General features: G+C 46.3%; 1 long non-coding RNA gene across 2 annotated transcripts in view; it reads left to right on the top strand.

The window, feature by feature from the left end:
- Nucleotides 1-13,700, top strand: part of LOC135192552 (uncharacterized) — a 31,960-nt gene extending 18,260 nt beyond the window's left edge. Inside the window, exon 3 of one of the 2 annotated variants that reach the window (XR_010309008.1) lies at nucleotides 11,892-13,700. This is a non-coding gene — a long non-coding RNA (uncharacterized LOC135192552). Of the gene's footprint in view, nucleotides 1-2,512; nucleotides 2,714-11,891 lie in introns of those variants that run through there. The other variant, XR_010309009.1, reaches the window with a different exon arrangement.
- Nucleotides 13,701-14,016: the final 316 nt, after the last annotated feature.

The following is a 14,016-nucleotide window of genomic DNA, read 5'->3' as shown; positions in this document are numbered from 1 at the left end:
ATTTCTGCATTGGCTGCAGCAGCAGAAGTAAGCAAAAACGTCAGCCAAATGAGGAGCACCATCAAGAAGGCTATGGAGAACAGAGTAGAGCATTACCTTGTGAAAAATCTCCTTAGTGAGCATTTCTTGTCTCTACACCAAAAAAGAGGTGATGGAGTTAAAGAAGGTGTAGAGAGGGACGAGTGAAATGATCAAGAAGACAGAGCAAGGGCTATTTGCTACAGAAAGGAAAAGGCTGAAGAGGGATGTGTTCAAAGTCTACAGATTTGTGAAGGTGGTGGATAGTGTGAATGCAGACTATTACTCATAGAGTACTGCAGTGTACTGGGACTTGGGGTGCTTGGCAGAGTTGTTGGGAGTCTGCTTTTCAAAGAGAAAACAGAATGTGCTTCTCTGTGCAGAAGGGGCAGTGCTGGGAGCTTGCTGCCAGCAGGTAGTGCAGGCAGGTGGCTCAGCAGGGTCATGTAGGATAAGACAATGCAAGGACAATACATGGATGAACTGCCCAGAACCCATGGACAGCAGTCAGGCAAGGGGAATACATTCCAGAAGCTTATCAGGCAGGTGACCAGGTTCTCATGTTGTCTCTAACCAACCTTTCCTATTGCTGTAATGAGAGATTGAATACCAGGCTAGGTGGACATCGGTCTGAGCTGCCAGCACATCCCCTACAGTTACAATTTTCTCCTAGTTCCTGGCAACGTAACTGCTGCATTTGACCACAGGGTGTTACCACTAGTCCCTGCTGGTGAAGTGAGACCAATGCTTGCAGTGACATTATGTGATGGTTTGGGGGTTACCCCGCCCCCCCCACACTTTGTATTTGCCCCAGCTAACTCAGACGGACCCTGGGAATATAGATGAAGCAATTTATTTACAGCTAGCAGAATTTACAAGCAGCTATTTACAATATATACAGTTATATACAATTATATACAGAAATATACAAAGGATAAACAATACAGAAGCACAACTCCCCTCCCAGAAACCTGAGTCCCCAGGAGGGGCTCTCAAACCACCCCAACACCTCCCCCCGGCCCTCTCAACCTTACCCCAGTTCTCAGGAAGAAGAGAGGTGCAGCCAAGAGGTTAAGGAGCAAGGTTAGTGGGAGCAGGGTTAATGAGATGTGACCAGGTCTGAAGGCAAAGGCAGAAGTGAAGCAAAATGGAGAAAGTTTTCTTCTTCTTCCCAGAGCTCTCAGCGAGACTGTGAGAGAAGTTGACATCAATTGTTTTCATTTCACTGCCTGTTATCTAGTTCTTCTACCAAAACATCCCAGCTTGCTTCAAACTAGCACACATTAATATGGATGTTCCACCTTGTATGGCAAAACAGAAATTATTGCTGGGAAAGGCATCAGCTCTGGACTACGCCCAGCTCTAGTGGAGGGCAGGCAATCAAGTTATCTAGCACCTCAGCAGACACTGGGGTTGATTTCCATGCCATACCTGGTCCCTACCCACAGCAGAGGGTTTGAAACCAGATGAACTTTAAGGTCCCTTCCAACCCAAACCATTCCATGACTCTACAAAAGGACATGCTGTTTTTGAAGAGGTATGGTGGAGGGGAGCTGTTGTTGCTAGAGGTGTAGATGTGAGATCTCCTGAAGGTGTACGTGTGAAACGCCCTGATTCCATGCTGCTGGTCTCGGATCTGCTGCTCTGCCATGCCGTATTCACTGTAATACGAGGGACTACCACGAACCTAGAGTTGATAAGGTGTTCTGCTTACACAAAGTTAACAAGGAAATCAGGCTGCCCGTTCAAAACACAGCTCTTTGTTATGGTGAGTGATGAGTACAGAGATCTTCCTGAATGCTTCCTGCATCTATCATAGTAATCCTTTGTCTGGGGAGGACTCCAGACACCACAGCCTCATGCTCATTGCCCAGCTAGGAAGGAAGTTGTAATATGGCTGCTGTACAGATCACTTGCATTTACCACTGCACTGCTGAGAAAAGCAGAAGTTCTCATTGCTTCTCTTCGATTCCCATTGGCTTCCTTTCTAGAATTCCATTTGTGTTTCAGGTTCAGCACTACCATGAGCAAATGGAACAGAATACAGCTTCTAGAACTAACACTAAATTGATCAAAATATTTTATTAACTTTTCTACAGGCACAGCAATTTCTTTTTAAATCAAGAGTCTGAAATCTAACAACTCTTATTTTCCAAGTTTGCCATAAACCATGTACTCATTCTTCACCTAGCTAAAAAATGAGACTCAACTGGATGCACAACTTGATTGTTATCTTCCACCTGGCAAATACTCCTAGTTACATAAATCCACCCTTTTTTCTGCCTAAAATGATTCCAAGACTGACTTTGTCAAAAGTCACAACTTCTGGCACATAGAAAGAAAGCTTAGTATGGATAGTAAGAAATATAAGTAAGTTGTCTTTTAATTACTGCAACTATTTTTATCTACATCAGAAAAAAGCAGACAAATCTTGCCCTACCTGAGCTCGTGTGTGTATTCAGTAGTTCCTCCTTCTGCTTGCTCTTGCTCACAGCTTTCAGCTTGGTTAATGCAAAGGAAAAAACACCAAAACTTCATGCGAACCACAAGTGCTGTTTACACAGAAGCCACAGAAAAAGCAATGAGCAGCAGGAAAGGGAAGCAAACCCTGTCTGAAAGGTCCTTATGTCTTCTTAAAAGAGAAACATTCTCAGCTCACCACCTGGTGCTGGCAATCACATGGCAATCTTTCGTAATTTCCACCCAATAAACAGGCTCTGTCACTGTGTGGCATGCTGGGGAGCATTCTGGGTTCCTGTGTTTGTGGCCCTGCTTTGATACATGGGCTTTGAATCAGCAGTGTTGCTTGATACATTAGAGGAGATCCTCACAGAAGCTTTTCATGGATTATTAGAGATGCAGTTCGTGGAATTATGTCGAGGATGCCTGCCAGGGTCCTTTCCCAGGCTTTCCACACACAAATCAAAGAGTGAGAGCAGAACTGTAAGCAAGCTACTAGGAGCTGGTGAGGAACCACATTCAGCCCAGAGCTCAAGGCTAAATTGACAGACACGAGAGACTGCTCTTCCTTGAGTTTTGGTAGGAACGGGCCACATAGCTCTGTATGAGAAAGTGAATGCAGTAAACGCCTTCCTGCCCTTAATGTCTTAACCACTTCCCAGTAGAGCAACACTGACTGCACAGCTGAGTGCTGCAAGCCCACCACAGTTGTGAGACAGGTATGTGTACACAGTATGGTATAGCAGCTTGGCTATGCCTCGTCTGTTCTGTCAACACACGCAGGTGGACCAGGCACATTCAAGTGCTTTCTGGCTGTGTTGAATTTCATACTGGCAGCAGGTTAGGAATGCACACACACAGCTGCTTACTATGGCTCAGAGGATGGACTCTCCCAAAAAGCTTTCTCACCACCCACACCTCAGAGTGCTTAAGATAATTATTGTGATCTCTTCTCCATTGTCCACTTGTGCTCTTCACTGTGGACTTGAAAAAGGACAAGGTAGTCCTCTGGGCATGCTCCCTATGCAGGTTCATGATAGCAATATGCAGTGTTTGCAATGATTCATGTCACCAGAGCTCACAAATCTCTATAGCCATGGAGCAGCTGCATGCAGCTTGCAAACAGCTCTGTGGGTGGTTGTTTTTTAGCATAGAGTTGCAAAACAACATAGAACACTAGCTTAGATAGGAACTGGTCTAACATCTTCTGTCTTCAGGATGAGCATGAAATTGATGAGTGGTGGTTTTGAGCGTTTGTCTATATTGGCAGAGCAAAGAAAGCTTAAAAAGCTGTCTTGCAGAGATCAATGTCAAGCAAATTTTCAAGGTGCAGTGTGACAGTGAATTAAGACCCTCCTGAGATCACTGTTGTCAACAACAAGTTTGCAGATGACACTAAGCTGGGGGCAGATGTGGCTGGGTTGGAGGGCAGAAGGGCTCTGCAGTGGGACCTTGACCACCTGGACAGATGGGCAGAGGCCAATGGGATGGGGTTCAATAGCTCCAAGTGCAGGGTGCTGCACTTTGGCCACAACAACCCCATGCAGAGATACAGGCTGGGGTCAGAGTGGCTGGAGAGCAGCCAGACAGAGAGGGATCTGGGGGTGCTGATTGATACCCACCTGAACATGAGCCAGCAGTGTGCCCAGGTGGCCAAGAGAGCCAGTGGCATCCTGGCCTGCATCAGGAATGGTGTGGTCAGCAGGAGCAGGGAGGTCATTCTGCCCCTGTACTCTGCACTGCTTAGACCTCACCTTGAGTCCTGTGTTCAGTTCTGGGCCCCCCAGTTTAGGAGGCACATTGAGATGCTTGAGCGTGTCCAGAGAAGGGCAACGAGGCTGGGGAGAGGCCTTGAGCACAGCCCTACGAGGAGAGGCTGAGGGAGCTGGGATTGGTTAGCCTGGAGAAGAGGAGGCTTAGGGGAGACCTTATTGCTGTCTACAACTACCTGAGGGGTGGTTGTGGCCAGGAGGAGGTTGCTCTCTTCTCTCAGGTGGCCAGCACCAGAACAAGAGGACACAGCCTCAGGCTGCACCAGGGGAAATTTAGGCTGGAGGTGAGGAGAAAGTTCTTCCCTGAGAGAGTCATTGGACACTGGAATGGGCTGCCCGGGGAGGTGGTGGAGTCGCCATCCCTGGGGCTGTTCAAGGCAGGATTGGACGTGGCACTTGGTGCCATGGTCTGGCCTTGAGCTCTGTGGTAAAGGGTTGGACTTGATGATCTGTGAGATCTCTTCCAACCTTGGTGATACTGTGATACTGTGAACTCTCATGGCACCTAAGCCTATGGAGAGGTGCCCTTTTGTAGCTGTGGTGTTAGGACAACAGTTATTGTTCCAATTATTCACCTATCTGCCAAAGTCTGCCTGCAGAGTGCCTCATGTGCTCCCTAATCCCATTCAGTCTTTGAGGTAGGTACCCCAGACACTTGAAACAGGTCTCTGTTCATCCAGCATATATGGGCTGAAGCAGGGTAGAAATGACCCCATGAGCAGCTTGACAGGAAGATTTCAGGTGGCAGAGCCCTTTGGAAAGGAGAGAAGTTCCAGTCTCCTTCAACATACTTATCAACAACATAGATGAAGACACAGATTGTACCCTCAGCAAATCTGATGATGATGCAGAACTGGGAGGAGTGGCTGACACACTGGAAGTCTTTTCTGCCTGTGCTAGTTTGAGGCTAATTGGAATGTTTCAATGAGAGAAATTAGATCATTGACTATGAAAAGAAAAATAATAGTGATGTCTATAGCACCCATTGGTTTGGCTTACAGATATAAACCCCAAGAAATAACAACAGAGTTTCCCAGTCTCTGACTGCTGCTGTGTAACCTGAACTAATCATTCTCCTCCTAACCTCTTGTCATTTTTTTTAGCATCTCACCCCTGCACATAAGCCTTCTGAGATAAAAGAGGAGGTGGGAAGGAGGGGAGTTGGTCAGGAGCCCTCCTGGGCAGCCTGGCTGTTTGTGAGGGATTTTGAAGTTCTGTATTACTTCTAACTTGAGCATAGTTGTAAGCATCTGTAAACGTTGTGTACATATGCCTGTAAATTTGTGCTACTCTGTAAAATGCAACTCCATCCTTAACTGCCAGCCAGCTGAGTTACTCTGCCTAATCTTGTAGTGGGGGAAAAACTCCCAAACCACCCCCCTGCCAGTCAGCAAGACCTGGACAGACAGGACAGCAGGGCAAAACCAAACAAAATGAAGTTCAGCAAGGATAAGTGTCAAGTCCTGCACCTGGGAAAGAATAGCACCATTCACCAGCACAGGTTAGGGTTTGACCTGCTGAAGAGTAGCTCCACAGAGAAGGACATCAAAGGCCTGGTTGATAAGAAGTTACTCATCAGACAGCAATGTGCCCTGGTGGACTAGGAGGCAAATAGTATACTTGGGTGCATTAAGAAGGGCATGTCCAGCAGGTCAAGGCAGGCTCTCCTACCCCTCTAGTCAGCCCTAGTTAGACCATATCTGGAATACTGTGTACAGCTCTGGGTTTCCCAGTTCAAGAGGACCAGGGAACTCCTGGAGAGAGTTCAGTGGAGGGCCACAAGGATGACTAACAGACTGGAGCATCTTTCTTATGAGGAAAGACTGAGAGACCTGGGGCTGTTTAATCTGGAGAAGACTGAGAAGAGACTTTATCAGTGTCTACAACTATCTGCCAGGTGGCTTTCAGGGGGATGGAGATAGTCTTTTATTCACTGATACCCATTGACAGGACAAGGGGCAATGGATGTAAACTGAATCACAGGAAAAGCTATCTCAACATGAGAAAAAACTTCTTTACTCTGAGGGTGACAGAGCCCTGAAAGAGGCTGCCCAGAGAGGTTTTGGAGTCTCCCTCTCTAGAAATCTTAAAAACCTGTGTGGACACTTTCCTGTGTGATCTACCCTAAGTGATCCTGCTTGGCAGAGGGGTTGGACTTGATGATTTGTGGATGTCCCTTCTAACACTTAGCATTCTATGATATGCAGCAGGGTGGTGGTACAGGGTATGAGCACTTCAGCCAGCAGGGCCATGTCTAGAGCACAGCCATGGCCTTGGTGCTTGCTTGGGGCACACCCCAGTAACTCTGCTGGCATCTCCCTCGTGTGGCGTGCAGCGATAAGCGCTGCAGGACTGATAGGCAGGCTGCTCTGAGGTACACAGGGTCAGAGACCAGAGCACGAAGGAAAGTCAGACACTGATCACATTTTACTCTCCTGAGTGTGTTTTGAGAGCATCTCTTTCCACCAGACGATACAGCTGTCTTTGTCCTCTGGACAGTCTCCCACATTCACCTTCTCAAGCGCCCTGCTTTCTGCAGAGTGCTGTTTCCTCCCTCTTGTAAAGTAATTCTGTGTTTTGCTTTCAGTCTGGCTTCAGCTAAATGAGGGTGGCTGCCAATTCACCCTGCACCTGATAAGCTGGGTCTGGAGTGATTGCTTGGGGTTTTTTAGAAATAATCACTGGGTGACTCAGCTTCTGAGGGGAGTTTATCACATCTCTTGCTAATAAAAACTTGAGTAAGTCTGGAGAAGACATCTCAGAAGGTTATGACGAATCAGTGACTTTCATTGCAAGATGCTGTGTACATCTCATGTATTCAGCAGTTAAGAGCCTAAATTATTTCTGAATTTTGAAGCCCTTAAAATATGTAGACAATCAAGGACACAGCAGAGTGCAAATCAGCCCTCCTGGCTCTAGCTTCTCTCCATCCCCTGTCTGTTTCTGTTCCTGTTCTCTTTCACAATTCTGGCTTCACAACAGCCCAATTTCAAGACAGAAGGAAAAAAGAGAGAGAGAGAGAGCATGATTCATCCTTTTCTTCTCCTTCTTCCCAAGCCCACCTTCTCTCCAGCCCTAAGCAGAGGTACTGCTGACAAAGGGGGGTCCAAGCCCATGGCAGCAAGCAAAGGCACAATTGCAGGCTCCAAAAGCACAAAGACAAAATTTCAACATTAAATAAGACCTCTAGGCTAGTTAAAAGCAAAAGTTTGGATTCTTCTTCCCTTGTTCAGCATCTCCTATAGGCTACTTGAAATATCCTCATAGGCTGTCCCACTATTTGGTGGGAGTGCAACTCAAGGACCTTCACTCAAGGAGTCTCCCACTCTCCCTGCATTACCTTGGACTTTTCAAATGGACATCATGCTATGATGAGGAGAGGCTGAGGGAGCTGGGGATGTTTAGCCTGGAGGAGGTTCAGGGTTGACCTCATTGCTGTCTACAACTGCCTGAAGGGAGGCTGTAGCCAAGTGGGGGTCAGTCTCTTCTCCCAGACAAACAGCAACAGAACAAGGGGACACAGTCTCAGGTTGTGCCAGTGGAGGTAGAAGCTGGATGTTAGGAGGAAGTTCTTCACAGAGTGATTTGCCATCGGAAAGGGCTGTCCAGGGAGGAGGTGGAGTTGCCATCCCTGGAGGTGCTTGAGAAAAGAGTGGATGGGGCATTTAATGCTGTGGCCTAGTTGATTAGATAGGGCTGGGTGCTAGCTTGAACTGGATGATCTTGGAGGTCTCTTCCAACCTGGTTGATTCTGTGATTCTATTACAAGGTCCACAGAGCAAGGCCTCTCTCCACAACAATAGTGTCACCCTAAAGTCAGATGAGCTGCTGTCTGAGAATGGTCTGTTGTCTGGTGCTCCCTCTGTCCCTGAAGTCTCACTGGGCAGGTTGTCATCCACTTCACATCTCAGCAGAGAAGGCCAAGAGCTGTCTGAACCTTACCTGGCCCCTGATGCACATACACAGTCCAACAGACTAATACCAGCTCATGGGCACGGATGCATTTGCACAGCAGCTCAGGTAGCTTGGCAGTCCCATGCCCACACAGGCTGTGCATGTGACACGTGGAGTTCACAGGATCAGGGAGCTGAGTGTCCCAGGCAAGCCAGGTGAAGGCATCTGCATATTTTCCCCATCACTCAATATTTGATGTCAGCAGGCACAAACTTCCATTTGCAAAGTTTCACTTTTTTCAAGCCAAGAGATTTTGGGCAAAACTGGGCCTGTCAAACAAACAGAAGGGATTGCCTCTGCTGAAGATTTTAGCACTGTGTGTCTCCAACACGGCAGCTTAGCCTACTAACACATACCTATTTCCAGAGACTACAATTGCAAAGCCTAGGTTCATTTTCTGGGAAATCAAGAGAAAAGCAGCACCCAGTGCTAGTAGCTCATCTGCTGTCAGCCATAAGGCTAGAGAGATGGGAAGGTGAAGGTGACTGCTGTGTGAAGGACAGGGAAGAAGCAGGATCAATTCTAACAGCAATTATTCAGAAAGGAAAAGCACAAAAGCTTTTCAAGCTGTCCCTTTGCAGCACTAGCAATGGCATATTTTTTAAGTGCTTCTGGTATTTCTTAATTGGTTTCTGTTCCTCATTAATACTCTGATGAGGGGAGAAAAACATTGCTACATAGCTGGAATGGAAAGAGTTGCCTTTAATTTTTGTTCTTAAATGGTCTTTCTAAGTATGAGGACATATAAGGATGTATTCTGCAAAAGACAAGAGAAGCCCAGGGTGTGCTGTCACACACAGGTCCAGGGGCACCTCAGCACCCATCAACCGTGGTTGATTGTCGCCAGAAAACCTTCTTCACCATCACAACCTGCATTTAGGAGCAGCCTGAAAAGTCTGATCAGCCTGACATGGGGTGGGTAGACAACCAGGTGACTGTCAGTCAAAGCTCCACGGGGTTTTACAGCAAAACCAGGAGATAACTCACTCTGTCATGGTTAAATTGCCTCATGTTTTGTTTTCTGAGTCCTCAGTGCAATGAGGACAAGCAGGGCAGCAGCTAAATGGTCTTTTGCTGCAGGAAGAAAATAAAGGGAAATGCATGATTTGGTTCAGTTTTGTTTGGCAGAGATGCTTCTTCCACATTGTTGTTGTTGCTGCTACACGACCAAAGCTGTAATTCATTTGAAATCCGATGCAAGCCACCAGAGGAGAATTAGCACAAGGGTTTTAGCTTTATGTAACATTCCCAAACCCCAGTGACTGAGAGCTTTAGAAGAGAATAAACAAAATGAAGTAAGCTGTTTGTTCAGCATGTTCCAACACCCGTCCATCTGCCTCTCTTTTGTACTTGCAGTCCCTCAGCCACAACTTTTCTTATCTGCCACTGTCAAAAATATGACTCACAATAGATTGGGAGAAAAGTGGAGAAGTTTTTCTACATAATAAATCTTTCTCTTGCCCAGGATCTCCTGCATCAGCTCTTATTTTACTTCTCATTAAAAAGAATGACACGATGAAATGGCACTTTTCCTAGCCCTAGTTAGCTGCAGCAGGATTCACTGTCTATGCCACAATTAGCTCTGTTTGCCTCTTCACACAACCAGGCAGATAAAGCTTTGGTATAGCTCATGTCAGGACAAGAGATTTGTCGGATTCACAGGCCACAAGAGGACTAAGAGTTAGTATCCTACGTACAATTAATGAATCTGGTGAATGGAGGGACCTCTCCTCCCCTCCACCCAGGCATCCAGTCACACTTTCATGGCTGCAAAGCTGAAAGCAGGCTAAAGGGGGCCGCTGACCAAAATGTCTGCCCACACAGCTCCATGAGGTTTTGAGTCTGTTGTGTCACTATTAAAACCATGCACTAGGCAGATGAAGTGGTTTCCATGGAAGTATCTCTGTAGTCTGCCCTGCTGTTGACATCCTCTGTAACCATCCCTTTTTGCAGCATTTTGCTGCACTCTGCTAGCAACAGGGCTGGCACTGGATTCCCAGGTTAAGGCTGTGTTTGCCTAGGATGCTTCTCCCCACTCATGCTTTTCACATGCAAGAATGGTTTTAATAATGCCTTGTGCCTGACAGATGACAGGCAAAACACACAGCAGGCTGTCAGCAGATTTTCAATTCAGATGAAAGCTCACAGCTCCTTTCACACAAATCCTGTGCTTTCCCCCAGTGAAGCCCTCATATGCATCAGATAAAGATTGCTGCCTCGCACATCTCTCATGTTAGAACAAATACCTCATGATGAGAACGGCACTCACCAAGCAGAGGACAAGCTCAGAGGTCCCACCCCAGCTCTGCTGGGACTTCTGAACCCCACACGAAGTGTGTGGAGAGGAGGGCACTGTGCTGGGGTGAGGAAGCCTCTTATCAGTGCAAATGATGTCTCTGAGCAGTAAAATGGTATTTTGCCCATCTCACAGAATCATAGAATTGTCAGGGTTGGAAGGGACCTCAAGGATCATCTAGTTCCAACTCCCTTGCCAGGGACATGTTCCACTAGATCAGGTTGTCCAGAGCCACATCCAGACTGGCCCTAAAAACTTCCAGGGATGAGGCTTCAGTTTGGGCAACCCATACCAACGTCTCACCACTTTTATGGAGAAGAACTTCATAATGTCTAATCTAAATCTTTCCTCCTCTAGCCTGGATCCATCTCCCTGCTGAGAAATGTAACTTTCCTTAGTTGCTACAACAACTAGTACCCACGCACAGGACAAGGGTGGGACTGAAGCCCATTGCATCTGTTTGAGATGGGCAAGCTTTGGTGGTTTTGTGACACCAAAGTTATCAGAGAAAGCCATAGGCTTACATAAAGTTAACCTGCTCCAAAATCGAGGCAGCTATTTGCCTTCTGGATCTTACCATGACTTGACAGAACTACATGATGCAACCTCTATAAAGCATCACTCCAGGGAGAGCTCTGGAGAACAACACCTTTAATGTCTCTTTTGCACTTCATTTGCTACGCTTTCATTTCCTAAGCATCTCTTTGGTGCCTTCAGTAGGATAGTGAGCAGGATTCCTATCAGCTAGCTAAATTACTTCTAGTCAATTTGTGTCTCGCTTATATCCTATTAGCATCATCATGTTCTGGTTTAAACCTTTCATCTCTCCACGAACCAAAGGCAGAAACTAACCCAGATGCTCTAATGTAACAATAGTCTCTTGTCTTACTTTATTTTTCGGTAGTCAAGCATGGTCACTATAACCTCTGGGCATAATAGAGCAGTTTCTACAGACCAGCATTGCAGTGCTTCTCCCTTCTGTCAAGCAAACTTCCCAGGTCTAAGTATCCTCCCCTGCATCTCTGAAAAGCTTAAATATTTCCATAGGAGCAGCAGTGCAGTCTCCTCCAGGTACATCCCTGGAAAATTCCACTTCCCTTTAATAGGCAATCCTGAAAACATCTGCTAATGTAAGCAAAGGGGCTGCAGGAACTGCATGCTCCCACTTCGGGGGTGTTCCCTGGTTTTCATTTGTAATTTCTCTAGTGAACAGATCCATCACTTCTGCCACTGAAATATGTTAGAACTGCACCTGCAAGAATAAAGGGCTAACATCAGCCCAAAGCTGGAATCCCAGTTTTACTATGTTGAGCTTTCACAATTTGGAGATAGAGGTTCTTTTGTAGTAAAGCTAACACTGTATTTTGGAATGAAAACTTCCCTCGCTTCAGCGTGAGAAAGCCACAGCCAGGATCCACTTGTGCCAAGAGGAGGGAATCCTCTCCTGAATGTAAATCACCTTGTGAACGTGATGATCACATTAAGAACATGAGAAGTGCCTCAACAAAGATCAGATCATCCTGAATGACCCACCTGTTGTGTCACCTCTGCCCGCTGAGACAGCACCTGCCAAGGAGGTGTGATGGACAGTGGATGTCAAAGAGGGGTGGAGGCCACTCAGTGCCAACCCCTGCAAGCACCTGAGAAGACCCCCTGGAAGTCACCTCTGGAATGTGACAAGGATCTGGGCCAGGTGGAGCTACAATGAATGAATCAAGAACAATACAAAACCCTGAGCTATGCCAGCTTAGGCGGGGGAAGATGACCTGGGGCATCTCAGGCTGGAGGCAGCAGCCCAGGAATGTCTCTCCCCCCCGCCCCCAGCCAAAGAGGGGTGGTAATTATCTTGCCTGCTCTGTCTGTCTGTAGTCTCTTTCTCCCCCTTTTATTTTCCTTTTTTTTTTTTGTTTGTGGCTGAGTTTGTGGGGGAGTTTTATTGTTTGTGTCTTAATTTCACTCACAGGAATATTCAAGAGAACCTTGTCTCCTTCCTAACTTCTGGATCAAGATAGCAGATACCATCCAAATTATGTTTCACCCTTTCTGGACATAGAGCACACAATGTTTGCAAGCCCATAGCCATACAAACATCAAATCTTTGCTTCCTTGATGCAGCTATTCAAGAGATATAAAATAAAACTAAACTAAAATTAAATCAAATTAAATTACATTAACCACAAATTGAATAAAACAGACACAGATGGAACAGAAGTGAAGAGCTGACCAATATGGATCAACACACTTCTTGGGGGACTGGCAGGCCATGCTTGCATTCACCAGCAACGTGGCAGACCATAACTAGAAAGCAGTGACCACCTTGGTAGCACCCAATGGAAGCCTTACCTGAATGATGCAGAATGGTAAGCTGTGCATCCCAGTCAGGTGTGTGTGCCTGGGAGGAAGCTTTTTCAGGTGTCAGGGATGAAAAGCCAAGAGCTGGTATACCCAATACACTGCTGTCAGTTGGCTGTTCAGGAAAAACAAGCAGTTTTGGAAGTTCAGACTTACAGATGGGTGGACACATGTGTTCTTCACATCACTGCAAGAGAAACTCAGATGCCAAGAAAGGCCACACAAAGTCAGTCACAATGCTCTCTTTGCCTGGCACCCTGCCTATAACAGAGGCTAAGCAAGGACACCTGTGGAGCAGTTCAATAAAAAGTCAAGTGTGTAGTGATGCTTCTCCAGGATAGACTTCTGGCTGTCAACAATTCTTGCTTAAGGATTTGCTGCAGGACAACTGCCTGGAGATTTAATAACCCTTGATGGGTTTTCCTTCAATGCATTTGTTTGTGTCAACCTTTGGCAACCACAACATAGTAAATGGAAGAGTTCCTTTGCAGAAGCATGTAGCATGGAAAGTATCTGCTGCAGAACTAGGCCATGTACAGGAGACATACATACTCTGAGAGCAAAGGGGGAAGAATCCTGCTCTGAAAGGGGGTTGGCCTAGATGATCTTTTGAGGTCCCTTCCAGTCCTTGACATTCTGTGGCTCTGTGCTTCTGAGTGCTACATAGGATGTTAAAAATACTGGTGCATTACAGGTTAACACAGGGGTGTAGTAACAAGGGGGGTTTGTCCACTTATGAATACTTAGCTGAGGTCTTTGTACAATGTACTTTGATTTTTGAGAGATAGCAGTCATCTCAGAGTCCTCTCAGTATGCTTATAAAGACAAAAGTGCTGGACAAGGAGACTTCTGATGTGCACAGTTTTGTATCTGTCTCTGCTAAATTTCGTGTATCACTTAATTGTTCAGACTTGCATGGTGCTGTTGCAGTTCCTCAAAGTCAACCCTTATCTTTGCTGTTCTGCAAAGTGGTTTGCATTCCTTCCTCAAATTCTGCCACCTCGCTTTTCACATTCTTTTCTAGATTATTTCATTATATGGTACAATAAGTCTCACAAAGACATCTGAAACACACCCACAGCAACCCATTTCCACTCTGAAAATTCATCAGTAGCTTCTGCCCTCCCTCTCCTGTTGATTGGCAGAGGGATCACAGAATAACAC

This window comes from Pogoniulus pusillus, chromosome 3 (genome assembly GCF_015220805.1).
Source record: "Pogoniulus pusillus isolate bPogPus1 chromosome 3, bPogPus1.pri, whole genome shotgun sequence".
Classification (NCBI taxonomy): domain Eukaryota; kingdom Metazoa; phylum Chordata; class Aves; order Piciformes; family Lybiidae; genus Pogoniulus; species Pogoniulus pusillus.
Note: the sequence above shows the minus strand (reverse complement) of the source record. Positions and strands in the feature narration are given on the sequence as shown.